The sequence below is a fragment of the Pseudophryne corroboree genome, chromosome 2 (genome assembly GCF_028390025.1).
Source record: "Pseudophryne corroboree isolate aPseCor3 chromosome 2, aPseCor3.hap2, whole genome shotgun sequence".
In the NCBI taxonomy this organism is placed as follows: domain Eukaryota; kingdom Metazoa; phylum Chordata; class Amphibia; order Anura; family Myobatrachidae; genus Pseudophryne; species Pseudophryne corroboree.
Window position 1 is genome coordinate 406,980,269 of NC_086445.1, and position 20,515 is coordinate 407,000,783.

The 20,515-nt window shown below is 44.6% G+C and overlaps 1 long non-coding RNA gene across 2 annotated transcripts in view; it reads left to right on the forward strand.

The window, feature by feature from the left end:
- Positions 1 to 20,515, forward strand: part of LOC135050839 (uncharacterized) — a 164,901-nt gene that overhangs the window by 101,176 nt on the left and 43,210 nt on the right. Inside the window, exon 1 of one of the 2 annotated variants that reach the window (XR_010241866.1) lies at positions 2,335 to 2,419. The exons of the other annotated variant lie outside the window; for it this stretch is intronic. This is a non-coding gene — a long non-coding RNA (uncharacterized LOC135050839). Of the gene's footprint in view, positions 1 to 2,334; positions 2,420 to 20,515 lie in introns of those variants that run through there. 2 annotated transcript variants of the gene reach the window in all.

Below are 20,515 nucleotides of genomic sequence, written 5' to 3' on the forward strand. Positions count from 1 at the left end.
GCGTCCTCAGATGTAGCAATGGATCACACATGCACACATTCTACTTATACAAGATCCCCCCTGCTGCATTACTATATATGAGCATCTCTACTGCCTTCACTTCAAACTAGCTTTATCTGGAGAAGAAGAAGAATAAGGTGCTCTGCTTAATATGGAGTGATCAGTGTTATATTGCTGGGTGTGGAGGGTCCAATTATGTAGGGCTAAGTGGTGTAGTGCAGTAAAGTAGTGCTGGCTAAGGACAAATCAGTTATGTGAATGCAAAAAGCAGTTTTAGGTATGCTGGGGTCAGTTGGGTAGTGCAGGAAGGTAGTGATGGGAATGGAGGGTACAGGTGGGTATTGCAGAGTGGTAGTAGTGGGTCAGGGGGGTAGTGCTGAGAAATAGTGGTGAGCATGGTGGGGTCAGGGGGGTAGCGCTGAGATGTAATGGTCAGTGGGGTAGTGCAGGGAGGTAGTGATGGGAATGTAGGGTACTGGTGGGTAGTGTAATGGTAGTAGTGGGTCAGGGAGGTAGTGCAGAGAGGCAGTGGTGAGCATGGAGTGGTCAGTGAGGTAGTGCAGGGAGGTAGGTAGTGATGGGAATGTAGGGTACAGGTGGGTAGTGGGTTGGGGGTAGTGCAGAGAGGTAGTCATGAGCATGGAGGGGTCAGGGGGTTAGACAGGGACGTAGTGGTGGGCATGGAGGGGGCAGGAGGTATTTCAGCGTAGTAGTAGTAGTAGTTGGTCAGGGGGTTAGTGCAGGGCGGCAGTGGTGGGCATGGAGGTGTAAAGGAGGTGGTGTAGATAAGTATTGGGGGGTATAAAGGAGCTATGCACAGTCTTGGGGGCAAACAGTGACATGTCTGTACCTAAGGCTGCATCATCATGTATTTAACATGTATCATAGGTGCACTGGTTACAGCCAATAAGCAGCTGCCTGAATGTACAGCACCCCCTCCCCCATGGGTGTAGTATGTTATGCTGACGGCCAGGATCCCAGCACCCAGCATACCGGCCCCAGGATCCCGACCCGACCGCCAGCATGCCAGCAGCCGGGCGAGCGCAATTGAATCCCTTGCGGGCTCGCTGTGCTTGCCACGCTGCAGGCACGGTGGCGCGCTATGCCGGCATACTGAATACCACCCTCCACCATGATGTCATGCAATAGGTAGGGAGGGCAGGGACCATGAAAAAGTGCATGACGGACATTTTGGACTGGAGTCAATTCAACAATTGGGCAGAAACTGCAGGCTCCAGGATCTGGATATGTTCTGCGGGTGGTGACAGCATACTTCAGTGGACCTAATTTGATGAGGGAGTCTGATTGTGAAGGAATGGAGGAATTACTGCTAGTGACAGTGCATGCTGTGTCCCCCTTCCCCCCTTACACTCATGTACATTGGGAGCAGCTACTACTTTGTTACAAGCAGCGTACTTCTCTCAGTTTACTTACATTACTGTTAAGTGCTTCCAATCCAGAGGCAGAGGCAGAGTAGTCATATTGACTCTGAGCCAGTAGTAGCAGAAGGAGAGCTCTACGGAAGACGTCCCAATGTACGCACTGCATCAGCTGTGTCACCTTTCTTCATGCGCCCGGACCTGGGTGGTCTCCATTTTCCCATGCAGCATCAGCCCAGTGCATCCCATTAACCCCTGCATCTGCAGCACTGGCTTTACATATATGCTATCAGGTGCTCAGCTGCTCGCTTCTGCCTGTCTGTTCTCTGGATGGTCGGTGCATTTTTTTGAGGGCAAGAATGTCCACAATGGCGTAATAACAGTGACTGCACTCGCAGTTAACTGGCAGTGCCCAGTAGCCACAAGGCAGCGCAGCTCTGGGGGATTTACTCCATTATTTGCCTGGTCTGTCCTGCTGTGGGCCTATTTTCATTGGGGGCCTGGAGCTGAAGCTCCACCTGCCCCATTGTTAATACAGCTCTGGCCATCACCAGTGCTGCAACACCTTTATTATTATTATTATTATTATTATTATTATTATTTCTTATCCATTAACCTGTTCAAAACAGGTGCCGGGAATCATAAATTAAGAGAAAAGTCCAGAAGCAGAGCATTGTGTCCCTCCTGGAGGGTCATGTTGGGAGGTATGCAAGAGGGGCTGTTTGGAACGACTTAAACCACATTATATGAGGACACATCTGTACAGTACAGTGTCGGATTGGGATATGAAGGGCCTACCGGGGGGATGCAGTGATAGGGGCCCATACTTAGGGGTGTGGCCAGCCTACAAAGGGGGTGTGGCCAGCCTACACAGGGGGCTTGAAATGCACAATAGTCTTGTGCAGTGTAATGCAACATATCTACCATGTATAATACAAGTGCACAGTCTGAATCCTGATCCCTAGAGGAAGGAGGGGGCCCTCAGGCAGTGGGGCCCATCAGTGGTTTCCCCTGTACCCATGTGGGCCAGTCCGACACTGGTACAGTACATGATTTCCTAACTCAGTAACCTCTAATCATCTATAGTAAAGCCTGAACATGATATTGTTCTGAATAATGCACCAGCTTTTAATTATGACCGGTATCATGTATAGTTGATACAGTTTAATTCATTCTTATTCTGTACTTCCCTGTACCACTTCTAATGTTCTTAGGGGGTAATTCAGACCTGATCGTAGCAGCAATTTTGTTAGCAGTTGGGCAAAACCGTGTGCACTGCAGGGTGGGAAGATATAACATGTGCAGAGAGAGTTAGATGTGGGTGGGTTATTTTGTTTCTGTGCAGGGTAAATACTGGCTGCTTTATTTTTACACTGCAATTTAGATTTTAGTTTGAACACACCACACCCAAATCTAACTCTCTCTGCACATGTTACATCTGCCCCCCCTGCAGTGCACATGGTTTTGCCCAACTGCTAACAAAGTTCCTGCTGCAATCAACTTGGAATTACCCCCATGGTTTTGCCCAACTGCTAACAAGTTTGCTGCTGCTATCAACTCTGAATGACCCCCTATATGCTGGAAGCAACTCGCAAACATTATCTATTATTGCTGCATATGTATGGACAACTGATGCTAAGTTGAATGTGAGTTTTCACAAAACGTATATATGTCAGAGCTGAGCATTATTATTATTATTATTATTATTATTATTATTATTATTATTATCCTTTATTTATATGGCGCCACAAGGGTTCCACAGCGCCCAATTACAGAGTACATATGCACATAATCAAAACAGGAAGACAGTGACTTACAGTTGAAGACAATATAGGACAAGTACAGGGTAACTAAGCATAAATACATTAGTAAATGACAGAGAGAAGTTCCAAGGTGGCCACAAAACTGCGGGATTTGGGCAGTTGAGGATTATTAAAGTAAGAAAAGGATAAGCACATGAGGGAAGAGGGCCCTACTCGTGAGCACAACTTTAGGCCACTCAAGGAAATGCACAAATTCACTATATCTCTAAGGGGTATAATGAGTTGGTAACAGGGTCTTTTGCTAAGTTTCATAAAGTTGTTTCAATTGAATTGTTGGCTGTGGGTAATTATGCATAGGTACAGTACAATTTAGATTAATCCTAAATTCTGTGGAATCAATGTGGGAGCAATTACAGCTGAGTTAACTTTTCAGCAGCACCTACTGTATACCGTCTCTTTAATTCTTAAAGTGTGCTGCATTAATGAGTTAAATAAAAGTAAATGGCTATTTTTTTAAAAGAGGGTCTCTTTTGTAATCATCAAAATGTAATCATGTTATTCACAGTCTCTTAACAGGGATATCTGCAAGTACAACTGCAACAAAAGGAACTGAAATGACAGCACTTTGACACACTCCTCCATCATGTTTGTTTAGGAAAGTCCTAGAAATTGTATTTCACCAGCCACATTCGCTATCAACACACAATTATCTGGCTTAATCATGTGGAACAGTGGCAAATTCACCTGGGGTTTAAGAACTAATGACATTCTCGTCTGAGCTGCTTTAGTGAAATGGCCAAGCACCTGAAGCAGGAACAGCAAGATTGCTCAAGAAAATTTGGTTTTCTTTTTTCATTTCACAGCATAGGGTTCTGCTCAAATCAACAAACACCGCTGATTAAATAGCTGTGGAAGCTGACTTACTTGCACTTCTTCTTGTGGCTGTTAATGTTCATTGAGAATCAAAGACTATTTTTTAGGGAAAAGAATCGCCTGTTGTTTGCACACACATACCTTCCTGAGATAGGAAATGCTCTCAAGTAAATCAGCACATAATATATTTGGAATGATTGCAGGCATTAGCACTGGTGACTATGAAGTTCAACAAACCGTGACAAACGAAAGGTGTAAAAGTAATTATGTATCAAACATGCATGTTTGTATTTACTATTTTGAAACAATTCCCATTATAGTTCTGATTTTACTTACTGGAGGTTATTTACAAAATATACTTTGTGCATTCTACAATTAGCACCTTGGTTGGCCAAGAGGCAGTAAACGTATACAGGCTACCATTCTGTTCAACCACCTCAAACTCCCAACTCCTTAAATTTACAAGAGAGAAAAGGTTTCAGTCTTTTTGCATAAAACTGCTCAGTTTAGTCAATAATGAGAGAACATTTTGACTTTATTTCATGTGGCATGAATCTTTTTACTACATTATTCAGGGAGCTCCTGCAAATGAAAGAAATTATGTGAGGAAACAATTTCTTCTCTGCTTATTTTACCTCCCCACTTCTATTTCCAATAATTGCAACACGCAACCTCTGGGTAGGCTTACCATACTATCCCTTTAAACCGGGTTGCTCATGAAATACACAGGTTCTGTAGCTGACTAAAATCAGGCAAAATACAGGATTGTAGTCAGCCAGCCACCTGTGTAATTCATCAGTGTGTCGGTTTAAAGGGATAGTATGGTAAGCCTACCTCTGGGGCTAAATTTACTGTAAATTGCAAACCAATAGGCATCAATGGTGATTTAATATCTGAAAAAATAATAATATTTACTAAGAATTGCTTTTGAACATCAATTCAAATACTCTGTTCATGCCCAACGGTTTTAAAAGTCTAGGAGTCCCATCAGTTTTCCACTCTAGAATAGAAGCAACAGGCAAATGTACCAGTAAAACTGACCAGAAACCGTTAAACACTCCCTGCTGCTTTAAACTAGGGTGACCATATTATCCCTTTTACCTGGGACACTCATGGATTACACAGGTTCTGTGGCTGGCTGGCTTCAAGCCTACATTTCAGCTGGTTTTAATCAGCCACAGAACCTGTGTAATCCATGAGCGTCCCAGGTAAAAGGGATAATATGGTCACCCTATTTAAACCTACTAATGGCTGAGGTGTGTTATATTCGTGAGTCATCTGATACATAGCCAAAATAAAAAGACATGAATTAGCATTAAATCAGGTCAGCGATTTGCTGAAAGATGTAGCAAACTTTATGAAGGCATAGAAAGGACAGCCAGAATCGGTGCAATCCAGTAATGCTCTAATTTAAGACACAACACATGCATTGTAGGCGGAGACTACTCCAAGAGTTCTTTCAGAGTATCCAACTCACATTTAGCAAAAGCAAACCATCCAGTAGAATGATGGTGCTGTGTCCGTCAAAGTGGTATCAGCAGTGCCAGATTAAGGACCACGTGGGCCTGGAGCTGAAATTTATGGAGGGCCTATTGTGTACCGCTGAAGGGGGTGTGACCAGCAACAGTACTAGTACTAGCGTCTGCTACTATCGTTCAGTGCATTGAATATCCAAACAATCTAAAAATACGTATTATGGCCCAGATTTATCAAGCCTTGGAGAGTGATAAATTGCACAGTGATAAACTACGAACCAATCTTCTCCTGTCATTTTTCAAACCCAGTCTGTAATATGGCAGTTAGGAGCTGATTAGCTGGTTGGTACTTTATCACTGTGCAACTTATCACTCTCCAAGGCTTTATAAATCTGGGTCTTTGGTTGGTGGTGTACAGTAGGTGCTGGCCAGTGTCTATCAGAAGTGTGTAGGATGTAATGTGTGTACAACACATACAACATGAAACATTTGACAGTACTCAGGGTGAGTTTGTGAGGTAAGCGTGTAACAACAGGTACGGATGTGGGACCGCTGGCGGTCAGTAGAAGTCCGCTGAGGGAACACTTGTACAGCAGTGTCCTGGGGATGATAGCTAGACGTCCGGCTTTGAGTATGGGCTTGTGGTGTTGTGGTGCCAAGCGCTCTGTCAGTGCAGTTATATATGTATGCCAGGTGGTTGGTGGTATAACTTAAAGGCCCATACACACTTGCCGATAAAATGAGCGACGTCACTCATTTTCTCCCTCCCTGAGCGACGTTGCTCATTTTATCGGCAAGTGTGTATGCCGCCAGTGGCGACCGATGCGCAGCCCCGCGGATCGGCAACGATAATCACTGTCGGCAGTGCATGCATGCTGGATCTGGACTGTTGTCCAGGTCCTGCATGCACGGCTGGCGGAGGCGTGATGTCACTGAGCGATATCAGCTCAGTGTGTACAGTCGGCCGCCGATATCGCTCAGTGGGGGTAATTCTGAGTTGATTGCAGCAGCAAGTTTGTTAGCAATTGGGCAAAACCATGTGCACTGCAGGTGAGGCAGATATAACATGTGCAGAGAGAGTTAGATTTGGGTGGGTTATTTTGTTTCTGTGCAAGGTAAATACTGGCTGCTTTATTTTTACACTGCAATTTAGATTTCAGTTTGAATACACCCCACCCAAATCTAACTCTCTCTGCACATGTTATATCTGCCTCCCCTGCAGTGCACATGGGGGGTAATTCCAAGTTGATCGCAGCAGGAATTTTGTTATCAGTTGGGCAAAAACATGGGGTTCATTCCGAGTTGTTCGCTCGTTGTCGATTTTCGCTATACTGCGATTAGTTGCTTACTGCGCATGCGCAAGGTTCGCAGAGCGCATGCGCTTAGTTATTTTACACAAAAGTTAGGTATTTTACTCACGGCATTACGAAGCTTTTTCATCGTTCTGGTGATCGTAGTGTGATTGACAGGAAGTGGGTGTTTCTGGGCGGAAACTGGCCGTTTTCTGGGAGTGTGCGAAAAAACGCTACCGTTTCTGGGAAAAACGCGGGAGTGTCTGAAGAAACGGAGGAGTGTCTGGGCGAACGCTGGGTGTGTTTGTGACGTCAAACCAGGAACGAAACTGACTGAACTGATCGCAATGTAGGAGTAAGTCTGGAGCTACTCAGAAACTGCTAAGAAATTTCTATTCGCAATTCTGCTAATCTTTCGTTCGCAATTCTGCTATGCTAAGATACACTCCCAGAGGGCGGCAACTTAGCGTGTGCAATGCTGCTAAAAGCAGCTAGCGAGCGAACAACTCGGAATGAGGGCCCGTGTGCATTGCAGGGGAGGCAGATTTAACATGTGCAGAGAGAGTTAGATTTGGTAACAATAAAAAGAATATTTAGCGCAAAATGGTCATAGATGAGATGAGATGATCAATAAGCAATCATATTTAATGCATATAAAATCTAAAAACATCCATGGAATTTACACAAGAAAAAAGATAAAATATAATATACTAAGCAGTAACTGTGTACATATAAATCGTACGATGATGTTGTTCCCTATAAAGGGTATATTGCACAACTCCCAGACTCATTCAGCTGCACTTGTAAATATAAGATAGGACCTGTTCCTATGTAAATAGTCCCCTTCTGTATCCAGTAATAGTAATAGGATAGTCCGTTGTTAATAGTTACCACAGGTGATCAAGGATAATTAAGCGGTACGGCACTCCGCAGTATTGCAGTTCCTTGGTGCAGTGGATAAACTGTGAAATTCCTCAATTGAAGAGGTTTTACCTCCAAGCAGAGGTCCAAGAGGTTCCGTGGGGGACTTGGTTCAGGTCCTGTATCTCCAGAGGCAGACAAGGGGGGAGGTCTTGCTTGACATCAGTGGCTTGGCCAATCAGTGGCTGCTGCTGTGCATGGAGATGACCAATGTCTCTGTTTCCTCTGCTTTGCGCGGCTAAATCAGGAGCTATCAGGCGCCTTAACTGGAGAAACAATTGAATTGCTCAGATAGATGCCCACTGCTATAGACGCCCAGCTTGGGGTACAGGAAACAACTGAATTGACTTCCTAGAATCTTTATGTCAAAGCAATTTACTTCCTGAGTTGTGGAGTCAGCATAAACATCAAACTACTAGGGTAGTTTGATGTTTATGCTGACTCCACAACTCAGGAACTGCGTCTATAGCAGTGGGCATCTATCTGAGCAATTCAATTGTTTCTCCAGTTAAGGCGCCTGATAGCTCCTGATTTAGCCGCGCAAAGCAGAGGAAACAGAGACATTGGTCATCTCCATGCACAGCAGCAGCCACTGATTGGCCAAGCCACTGATGTCAAGCAAGACCTCCCCCCTTGTCTGCCTCTGGAGATACAGGACCTGAACCAAGTCCCCCACGGAACCTCTTGGACCTCTGCTTGGAGGTAAAACCTCTTCAATTGAGGAATTTCACAGTTTATCCACTGCACCAAGGAACTGCAATACTGCGGAGTGCCGTACCGCTTAATTATCCTTGATCACCTGTGGTAACTATTAACAACGGACTATCCTATTACTATTACTGGATACAGAAGGGGACTATTTACATAGGAACAGGTCCTATCTTATATTTACAAGTGCAGCTGAATGAGTCTGGGAGTTGTGCAATATACCCTTTATAGGGAACAACATCATCGTACGATTTATATGTACACAGTTACTGCTTAGTATATTATATTTTATCTTTTTTCTTGTGTAAATTCCATGGATGTTTTTAGATTTTATATGCATTAAATATGATTGCTTATTGATCATCTCATCTCATCTATGACCATTTTGCGCTAAATATTCTTTTTATTGTTACTGCATATTTGCGAGGTCTGACCAACCTCACTCTTTTAGCTGCAGTGTTGAACCTCCCCTAATCTAGCGCCTTGAGAAAATCACCCTAGGGTGTTTTTTCCTCTTTTTGCAGAGTTAGATTTGGGTGTGGTGTGTTCAATCTGCAATCTAATTTGCAGTGTAAAAATAAAGCAGCCAGTATTTACCCTGCACAGAAACAAAACAACCCACCCAAATCTAACTCTTTCTGCACGTTATATCTGCCTCCCCTGCAGTGCACATGGGGGGTCATTCCGAGTTGTTCGCTCGGTAAACATCTTCGCATCGCAGCGATTTTCCGCTTAATGCGCATGCGCAATGTCCGCACTGCGACTGCGTCAAGTAAATTTGCTATGCAGTTAGGAATTTTACTCACGGCTTTTTCATCGTTCTGGCGATCGTAATGTGATTGACAGGAAATGGGTGTTACTGGGCGGAAAGAGGCCGTTTTATGGGCGTGTGGGAAAAAACGCTACCGTTTCCGGAAAAAACGCAGGAACGACAAGCACTGAACTGATCGCAGATGCCGAGTAAGTCTGAAGCTACTCAGAAACTGCTACGAGGTGTGTAATCGCAATATTGCAAATACATCGTTCGCAATTTTAGGATGCTAAGGTTCACTCCCAGTAGGCGGCGGCTTAGCATGAGCAAATCTGCTAAAATCCGCTTGCGAGCGAACAACTCGGAATGACCCCCATGGTTTTGACCAACTGCTAACAAATTTGCTGCTGCGATCAACTCTGAATTAGGCCCAGTGTGTACAGTCGGCCACCGGCCGGCCGGCCCGGGAGGGGAAATATTAGACAATGTCGCTCATAGAGCGACATCATCTAATGTGTATGGACCTTTACAGTTGGTCAGAGATGCGTGCCTCTGTCTGCAGCAGCAATTCATCCCGGCTTCCCTTAGCAATCAGCCGTAGCCAGATACATCAGTCACAATCTCCCGGGCTGCCTCACCGGAGCTAAGCTTGGCAGCTGCCAGGAGAGTGATGGCAAGGAAAACCAGCCAGGAAATCTACTGTAAGAAGCCCCAATGGAGGCAGGGTTTGCTGAGAGGAGCGGGATCCCCCGACCCGGGCGATCAGTGGCCCTTTCAGCACCCTCACAACTGTGACTCCACTCCAATGCCACTAACACAGCCCCTCACAGTGCACATAGTTTTGCTGAACGCACAAAGACTGAGTGTCCACAGACGTGCAGATCACCTGTCTGAGCATGGCTGCCAATGTGAGCAACCCAGAGTCTGTCCACACACACACACACACACACACACACACAACCTATTCCCAAGTCACCCCCCACAGTCACTTCAAACACAACCTGTCCCCTTCAGTTACTACACACACAGCCTGTTCCTGCCAAAACACACAGCCCCCCCACCCCCCACCCCCACACACACACTCCAGTCACTGCAAACACAGCCTGTCCCCTTCAGTTACTACACACACATCCTGTTACCCCCAGACCCAACCCCACCCACAGCCTGTCCCCTCCAGTCACTACACAGACATACAGCCTGTCCCCTACAGTCACTATGCACACAAAGCCTGTCCACACACACAGCCTGTCCCCTCCAGTCACTACGCAGACACACACACAGCGTGTCCCCTCCAGTCACTACGCAGACACATACAGCCTGTCCTCTCCAGTCAATATGCAGACACACAGCCTGTCCCCTCCAGTCACTATACATACACACACAGCCTGTCCCCTCCAGTCACTACGCACACATACAGTCTGTCCCCTCCAGTCACTACGCACACACCACCTGTCCACTCCAGTCACTATACAGACACACAGCCTGTTCCCTCCAATCACTACGCAGACACACGCACAGCCTGTCCCCTCCAGTCACTACACAGACACATACAGCCTGTCCCCTCCAGTCAATATGCAGACACACAGCCTGTCCTCTCCAGTCACTACACAGACACACACACAGCCTGTCCCCTCCAGTCACTACGCACACACACAGCCTGTCCCCGCCAGTCACTACGCACACACACACAGCCTGTCCCCTCCAGTCACTACGCACACACATCGCAAATATCACAAATCCCCAAGAGAGTCTAAGTGGGATAAGCCAATGCGCGATGATGTCCCTCAGATTCCGTAAGAGGTTGTCAGCGGTGTGCCTCTTACAGAAAGCGGTGATACACAGCGTAGCCTGCCTAGAAATTAGTTTGGAATTGCGAGATGGTGCTACTGGTGCCGCTGCTGCTATTGTTGCTGCAGGAGGCAATACATCTACCCAGTGGGCTGTCACAGTCATATAGTCCTTAGTCTGCCCTGTTCCACTTGTCCACATGTCCATGGTTAAGTGGACACTGGATACAACCACATTTTTTAGGAAACAGGCAACACTTTTTCTGACGTCTCTGTACATTCTCGGTATTGCCTGCCTAGTGAAGTGGAATCTAGATGGGATTTGGTACCAGGGACACAATACCTCCATCAATTGTCTAAATCCCACTGCACTAATGGTGGATACCGGACGCACATCTAACACCAACGTAAGTGTCAAGGCTTCAGTTATACGCTTTGCTACAGGATGACTACTGTCATATTTCATCTTCCTCACAAAGGACTGTTGGACAGTCAATTGCTTAGTTGATGTAGTACAAGTGGTCTTCCAACTTCCCCTGTGGGATGACGATCGACTCCCAGCAGCAACAACAGCAGCGGCGGCAGCAACAGCAGCAGTAGGCGTACCACTCAAGGAACCTCCCAAGGAATCCCGGTTAGGAGAGGACTTGTAAGTCTTGCCAGGGACATGGCCTGCAGGACTACTGATGTTCATGGCTGAGGAGGAAGTTGACATTGAGGGAGTTGGTGGTGTGGCTTGCAGGAGCTTGGGTATAACAGGAAGAAGGGATTTAGGTGTCAGTGGACTGCTTACAACTTGACACTGACTTCTGATGAATGCGCTGCAGGTGACATATAAGGGAGGATGTTCCTAGGTGGTTAACATCGTTACCCCTACTTATTACAGATTGACAGAGACAACACACGGCTTGACACCCATTGTCCGGATTTGTGGAGAAATAATTCCACACCGAAGAGGTGGCTTTTTTTGGTATTTTGCTCAGGCATCACAATGGGCTTCTTCATCCCACGGACAACAGGTGTCTCCCCCAGTGCCTCATTTAAACAAACCACATCACCATCAGAATCCTCATCATCAACTTCCTACTCAGGGCCAGCAACACCCATATCCTCATCCTGGTGTACTTCAACAGTGACATCTTCAATTTGAATATCAGAAACTGGACTGTGGGTGCTCCTTCCAGCACTTGCAGGTGGCATGCAAATGGTGGAAGGAGCCACCTCTTCCCATCCAGTGTTGGGAAGGTTAGGCATTGCAACCACCGACACATTTGGACTCTCCTTGGGGATTTGTGATACCATCTCAGAACACACAGTTCTTTTCTGTGCTTTTTCCAGCTTAACTCTTTTAATTTTTCTTGGATGGATGAGGGCTTCCATTGTCATGTGCAGCTGAACCACTAGTCATGAACATAGGTCAGGGCCTTAGCCGTTCCTTGCCACTCTGTGTCGTAAATGGCATATTGGCAAGTTTACGTTTCTCCTTCGACCATTTTAATTTATTTTTTGGGGGTCTTTTTACTGAACTTTGGCTTTTGGATTTTACATGCCCTCTACCATCACATTGGGCATTGGCCTTGGCAGATAACGTTGATGGCATTTCATCATCTATGTCATGACTAGTGGCAGCAGCTTCAGCACAAGGAGGAAGTGGTTCTTGATCTTTCCCTATTTTATCCTCCAATTTTTTGTTCTTCATTATTTTTCTGGAGTTATACAGTATAACACAATATGTGGCACAGGAGCACTGGACATATGGCAGCAGAGGATACCACTGTGACTGGTCACTGGAATGACTGATGGCTGATGCACAGGACACTACCACTGGTCTGATGCAGGACAACACAGCAACACTGTAAGGGACTTGTTTTTATTATACAGCAGCACTGGACATATGGCAGCAGAGGATTCCACTGTGACTGGGCACTGGAATGACTGATGGCTGATGCACAGGACACTACCATTGGTCTGATGCAGGACAACACAGCAACACTGTAAGGGACTTGTTATTATTATACAGCAGCACTGGACATATGGCTGCAGAGGATACCACTGTGACTGGTCACTGGAATGACTGATGGCTGATGCACAGGACACTACCACTGGACTGATGCAGCACAATACACCACCACTGAACTGATGCATCACAACACAGCACCCTATACAGCAGCACTGGACATATGGCAGCAGAGGACACAACCACTGTAACTGGACTGATGCAGCACAATACACCACCACTGAACTGATGCAGCACAACACAGCACCCTATACAGCAGCACTGGACATATGGCAGCAGAGGACACAACCACTGTAACTGGACTGATGCAGCACAATACACCATCACTGAACTGATGCAGCACAACACAGCACCCTATGCAACAGCACTGGACATATGGCAGCAAGAGGACACAACCACTGTGACTGGCCAGATGCAGCACAATACACGGACACTGAGGACACTGGGAGAACAGAGACACGTCCTCTCTGTACACTCTCCAATGCCGGAGTGAAAATGGCGGGGATGCGCGGCTCCTTATATGGAATCCAAATCTCGCGAGAATCCGACAGCGGGATGATGATGTTTTGCCTCGTTCTGGTTTCCGAGTCAGGCGGGAAAACCCGAGCCTGACTCGGATCCGGACTCGGGTAGGGAGGTTCGGTAGGGTTCGGATCTCAGGGATCAGAACCCGCTCATCTCTACCAATGACCCATATGACCCCAGAGGTCAGCAGCATGCTACCAATAAGTCTGGCAGGACCATCTCCACCCAGACATGGCCTTTGCACTAAAGGTGACAATTCACATGATCACCCTGAAGATCCCTCTCATGCCTTACATCTTTGAAGGAGAAATCTTTTTTTCTGTTAGATAGTGGCTTTACAAAACATTTTATTTGCCTGAAGTTAAAAGGAATTAAAACACAATATGTATGTTTCCACCTTTATTGTATTTGAAATGTTGTTTTAATTTGGCAAAGATTTTTGAAGTCCCCACACTTCTGCCCAAGATGGATGGACGCATATTATTTTTTTTATTCCTACACACTTGTGTAGTTATTCTGCCATTAAAAGTTATGGTGATTTATTTTTTGTCTAATTAACACTACACAAAGCCATCCAATACCACCATATAAGGTACAGGTAGCTGTTAATCAGTGAATGTAGCTCAATCTCTGTGCTCTGAGAGTCACTTGAAGGTAAGAAGACGTGGAGAAGGTTGGTTTAGTGACAGATTATAGACGGCAGAAAAGTACAATATCTAAGATCTTAGATGGACTATATAATAATACACCGCCAGACTTACCAGAACACCTGAACCTAGTTTTTAAAATCCCCCAAAATGTACTTTATTAATCTCATATTCTGCAGTAATCTGCAGTAGCGAAAAATAAAAACTTTAGTTCTGTGCTTAGACTGTCTCAGACCAATGTTTGTGCAGTCAACAGCTCCCATGACGGGATACGTACTAATTGCTGGTGGACGGGATGTCATGATCCTGTCCACCAGAATGCCGGCAGCGGGGAGAGCGCTAGAAAGCCAGTTGCGGGCTCGCTGCGATTGCCACGCTGAGGGCACGGTGGCTCACTGTACTTGCCACAGGTTATATTCTTCCTCTATGGGTGTCGTGGACACCCACAGAAGGAGAATATCCTGTTTTGCCGGTATTCCAGCGGCGGCATTTCACCACCTGTTGGGATTTCTGCATTGGTATTGTGACCGCAGGGATCTCGACTTCCCTCATTGACATTAGGCATGCGCTGAGCTGCATCTTTTGCTACCTCATTCAAAGTGAATTGGGCACGTGAGCATCTAAGGCATGCGCGCACCTTTGACATAAATGCTGTTGCGGCAAATGAGGCGCCTTGATGTAGCCATGGTGAGCATGGCTGCATCTGTAAGCAAAGTTGTTTTATTTTTAAAGGGCTTTATTTGTTACCATATTATGTTAAATATACAGTATGTTTATTTTATGGGCATTAGATATAAGAAATGTGAAGCTCCCAAAACTTACTGCATTCTTCTCACAGTGCTTTTTGGCAATTAGTGAAATCCCTTAAAATTGCCACAAAATGTTATCATCTAGTCTAGATAAACGTATATTTTGAAGGTTTATGGTCATTTTAGGCCCAGTAGCAATAATAGGATTCTTTTTTCAAATTAATTGAGAAGCTACTTCCAATAAGACCCCTTTATTTCCTGCACCAATAGATCTAATTTTTTTTACTAATAGAGACATATATACAGTAGATATATATACAGTAGATATATACATATATATGCGGAAGCCCTCACTGACTGACTGACTGACTCATCACTAATTCTCTAAGTTCCCGATATGTTGGGAAGCTGAAATTCAACATAGGTATTCTACAGGTGGGAAATAGGAAAACTACATAATTAATTAGTATTTTAATAAACCTCCCCTAAAGGGATGAAAAGGGGGTTGACATAATAACATTATTAGCGATGAGTGACTTGCGTTGCATGAACAATAACGCCCAAACGGAAAATCGGATCAACATTTGGATTGCACTTTCAGTGTGTAGAATTTAACAAACTACAAAAATGCAAAAGCCCTCACTCACTCACTCACTTATAGATGGAGCTGTACTTATCCAGTGCGGCTCCATCGCAGTCGTGCACTCCTGACGTGACTAGGCGATCCGTCCGCCTAGTCCGGCCGGGAGTGCACAGAGACGCTCTCCCATTCTAGTGAATGGGGCGCGTCTCCGTCACGGATGCGCGCATGCCCCATATGGAGACGCTCTCCCATTCTAGTGAAGGGAGCACGTCTCCATCACAGACGCGTGCACGCCCCGGACGGAGACGCTCTCGGTGATAGGCGTGCATCTGTACTCACTGACTGACTCATCACTAATTCTCTTACTTCCCGATATGTTAGGAAGTTGAAATCTAACATAGGTATTCTTCAGGGGGGAAATAGGAAAATTACGTAATTAGTATTTTAATAAACTTCCCCTAAGGGGATTAAAAGAAGGTTGACATAATGACGTTTCGATGAATAGCTTGCGTTGCGTGAACGATAATGGCCAAATGGACAGTCGGATCAAAATTTGGATTGCACCTCCAGTGTGTAGCATTTAGTGAACTACAGAAATGCAAAAGCCCTCACTCACTCACTGACTGAATCATCACTACTGCTCTTACAGTGCATCCAGAAAGTATTCACAGCGCTTCACTTTTTCCACATTTTGTTATGTTACAGCCTTATTCCAAAATGGAAAATTATTTCTTTCCCTTAAAATTCTACACACAATGACAACGTGATAAAAAGTTTTTTTGAGATTTTTGTAAAATTATTAAAAATAAAAAACTAATGCATGTTGACCTTTAGTGGTCGACCTAATGAATGTTGACCTAAGCTGTGTCGACCTGACGACCGTATCCCATTTTGGATCTGTATCTCCTTTGTGTTTTGGAACTGTATTGGTTTTGCCAAAACTGCCCTTGTGGGTTTTAGTTTCAGTTTTGGATCTGTATTTTTTTAATGAAAATTATAAAAACAGCTAAATTCACAGAAATGTGGCCTGTCTTTGTTCCTACAGTATTATTAACCTCAATAGCATTCACTCATTTTCAGTCCACCTCAGAATTTTGTTTTCATTCAGTGTCAGATCTTGCAGGTTTTTTATTCCATATAAGGGAGACGCAGCCGGGACTCGGCGCAATTTCACTCCCTTTCTGTCAAGAGGTCTGCAATAAAGTGGGAATATGTTTAATTAATACAAAAATGAGTGGTTAATATTTGTCAAAAACATATTTATTTAAATGGTACAGATGGGTCCATGTTTATCTTGACCTTTAATAGGATTAACTGAGACTGGGCAGTCAGACTTAATCCCCTGCTGTAATGACTTAATCCCCTGCTGTATTGTTCTCTGTATTGTATTGCAGCTGAGAACAATAGATGAAGGGTTTGTGTAAATAAACCATGGTGTGCCTAGGCGCAGCAAATTAGCCAAGATAACCGTGGACCCATCTGTACATACCTTGCATAAAGCTGGCTAAAGCAACCTGAGGCACTCCACTCATTGTTGGCAAACTATGAGTGGATCCTTCTCCAGGTCTAACATAACTTTCAGGGACTGATCCTACATTGAGGCTGAAAATAATCTGTACAGATGATTACAGCATCTGAAAATAAATATTTTACAATATTTTTTTTTCATTGTTTGTACTGTGGTCAAAATTGCATGGAAATGCATGGAAAATAATGTTTTTGGGGTTACTAATACTCCAAGAAGGAGTATGAAAATATATTACTGTGGTACCACCTTCACCCACAGTGTCGCACAATATGAGTATGAGTCAGAAATAGTAATCAAACACTGCGGTTTAATTTCACCAACAGTGTGGCACAATACGAGTACGAGTATGAAAATATATTACTGTGGTACCACCTTCACCCACAGTGTTGCACAATGCGTGTATTGAGTACGAAATAATATTATACAGCGGTCTGACCGGCAGTATCACAGTACTTATGAAAATAAAATAAAAATTGTGTAGTACACTGGTGTACAGCACAAAAAAAAGTATAATTATATTATAGGCTTTTTAGTTTTAATTGTATTCATTTTACACTGGGGCAGAGCCCCTGGATGGATGGATGGATGGATGGATGGATGGATGGATGGATGGATGGATGGACAGATCACCCCTTGGAGGACAGAGCACCCCTTGTCAGATACAGCAGATGACAGATAGGCATGCCTAGACTGATACTGATAGGCCACATCAGCTCCTGGATGTACACACAGTATACTGGGATTTTAATAACACGGGGGCAGAGCCCCTGGACAGATCACCCCTAGATGGATAGGTCACCCCTTGTCAGATACACCAGACAACAGACAAAGCATCCCTGGACTGATACACCAGCCCCACAGCAGCCATCAACCAGCCCCATGCCCACGCCCCATGCCATACAACAAAGCACTGAGACTTACACATCCATTCAGTACACTCTCCACAGCCAGAGTGAAAATGGTGCAGATCACCGGGACCTTTATAGTATCCAAAACAACAACAGACAAAGCACCCCTGGACTGATACACCAGCCCCACAGCAGCCACCAACCAGCACCATGCCCATGCCCCATGCCACACAAACCAGCACTGAGACTTACACATCCATTCAGTACACTCTCCACAGCCAGAGTGAAAATGGCAGACCTTTATAGTATCCAAAACCCCACACGAATCTGACAGCGGGATGATGATGTTTTTCCTCATTTTGGGATCCGAGTCTGGCAGGAAACCCTGAGCTGAACTCAGATCCAGACTCGGACTCAGATCCAGATCGGGAAGTTCGAATGGGTCTGATTCTCGGAGAACCGGACCCACTAAGCTCTTAATTCTTACTTTGCAAAGTGAAAAGTGCCAAAGCTTTTCCTACTTTACCTGCATTCACCTCTCAATAAGTAAGTGTCAGTCCATCTCCAAATTCAGACCCTGCCCACATTTATATTCTCTCCTGGAATGTCCTTCTTGTGGTTGTTACGTACACCTGGTTAACAAAAATGTCACGGTCTTACATAATATACAATGAGGTCTATTCACAAAGCATAGAAAAACCATTTTGTAGAAAACAGGGCTTTTGCAGAAATCAGGGCTTTTCTCTGCTTTGGGCTATTCATGAAGCGGGTTAACATTAGAGATGAGCGGGTTTGGTTCCCTGAGAATGATGACGCTTTGCCTCGTTCTGGTTTCCGAGTCTGGCGGGAAGTCCCGAGTCAGACTTGGATGCGGGTCTGGCTCGGGACTTCCCGCCAGACTTGGAAACCAGAACGAGGAAAAACATCATCATCCCACTGTCGGAATCTTTTGGATTCCATATTAACAGCCACACGTCACCGCCATTTTCACTCTGGACTTGGAGAGTGAGGGAGACAGACCTCTGTGTCTCTCTGTGGATGGTGGCGTCGGGTGGAGATAGTGTGTGCTCTGTAGTGGTGCTGCTGCAGTCACTGTGGTGTACCTGTGCTGTGTTAGGGGTGTTGTCCTGGCTGTCACTGTGTTTCATGTGCTGCAGCTCTACATGGGTGTTGCTCTCCTGGCTGTCACTGTGTTGTACAGGTTGCAGGGGCACTGTCCTCCTGTATGCTGGAAAATATAGGGGTACTGCTGGCCCTGTATGTTGTAAAAATTCAGGGTGTAGTTGTTAAAAAATAAAAGCACACTGCACCTGTGTGCTTTAAACTATAGGGGTGCTGCTTTCCCTATATGTTGTAAAAATGCAGAGGTGCAGTTGTTAAAAATTAAAAGCACACTGCTCCTTTATGCTGTAAAATATAGGGGTGCTACTGGCCCTGTATATTGTGAAAATTCAGGGGTGCAGTTAAAAATTAAAAGTACACTGCTGTGTGCTGTAAAATATAGGGGTGTTGCTGTTCAAATAACATTACACTGGCCCTGTATGCTATAAAAATTCAGTGATGCAGTTGTTAAAAATTAAAAGCACACTGCTCCTGTATGCTTTAAAATATAGGGGTCCTGCCGGTCATGTATGTTGTAAAAATTCAGAGGTGCAGTTCTTAAAAATTAAAAGCACACTGCTCCTGTATGCTGTAAAATATAAGGGTGCTGCTGGCCCTGTATGTTGTAAAAATTCAGAGGTGCAGTTGTTAAAAATTAAAAGTACACTGCTCTTGTATGCTGTAAAATATAGGGGTGTTGCTGTTCAAATAACATTACACTGGCCCTGTAGTTTGTAAAAATTCAGGGGTGCAGTTGTTAAAAATTAAAAGCACACTGCTGTATGCTGTAAAATATAGGGGTGCTGCTGGCCCTGTGTGTTGTACAAATTCAGAGGTGCAGTTATGAAAAATTAAAAGCACACTGCTATATGCTTTAAATTATAGGGGTGTTGCTGGCCATGAATGTAAGAAAAATTCAGGGGTGCAGTTAAAAATTAGAAGCACACTGCAGTATGCTGTAAAATATAGGGGTATTGCTGTTCAAATAACATTACACTGGCCTTGTATTTTGTAAAAATTCAGGGGTGCAGTTGTTAAAAATTAAAAGCACACTACTCCTGTATGCTGTAAAATATAGGGGTGCTGCTGGCCCTGTATGTTGTAAAAATTCAGAGGTGTAGTTGTTAAAAATGAAAAGCACACTGCTCCTGTATGCTGTAAAATATAGGGGTGCTGTTGGCCCTGTATGTTGTAAAAATTCAGAGGTGCAGTTGTTAAAAATTAAAAGCACACTGCTCTTGTATGCTGTGAAATATAGGGGTGTTGCTGTTCAAATAACATTACACTGGCCCTGTATGTTGTAAAAATTCAGGGGTACAGTTGTTCAAAAATTAAAATCACACTGCTGTATGCTGTAAAATATAGGGGTGCTGCTGGCCCTGTGTGTTGTAAAAATTCAGAGGTGCAGTTATTAAAAATTAAAAGTGCACTACTATATGCTGTAAAATATAGGGGTGTTGCTGGCCATGAATGTTAGAAAAATTCAGGGGTGCAGTTAAAAATTAGAAGCACACTGCAGTATGCTGTAAAATATAGGGGTGTTGCTGTTCAAATAACATTACAGTGAC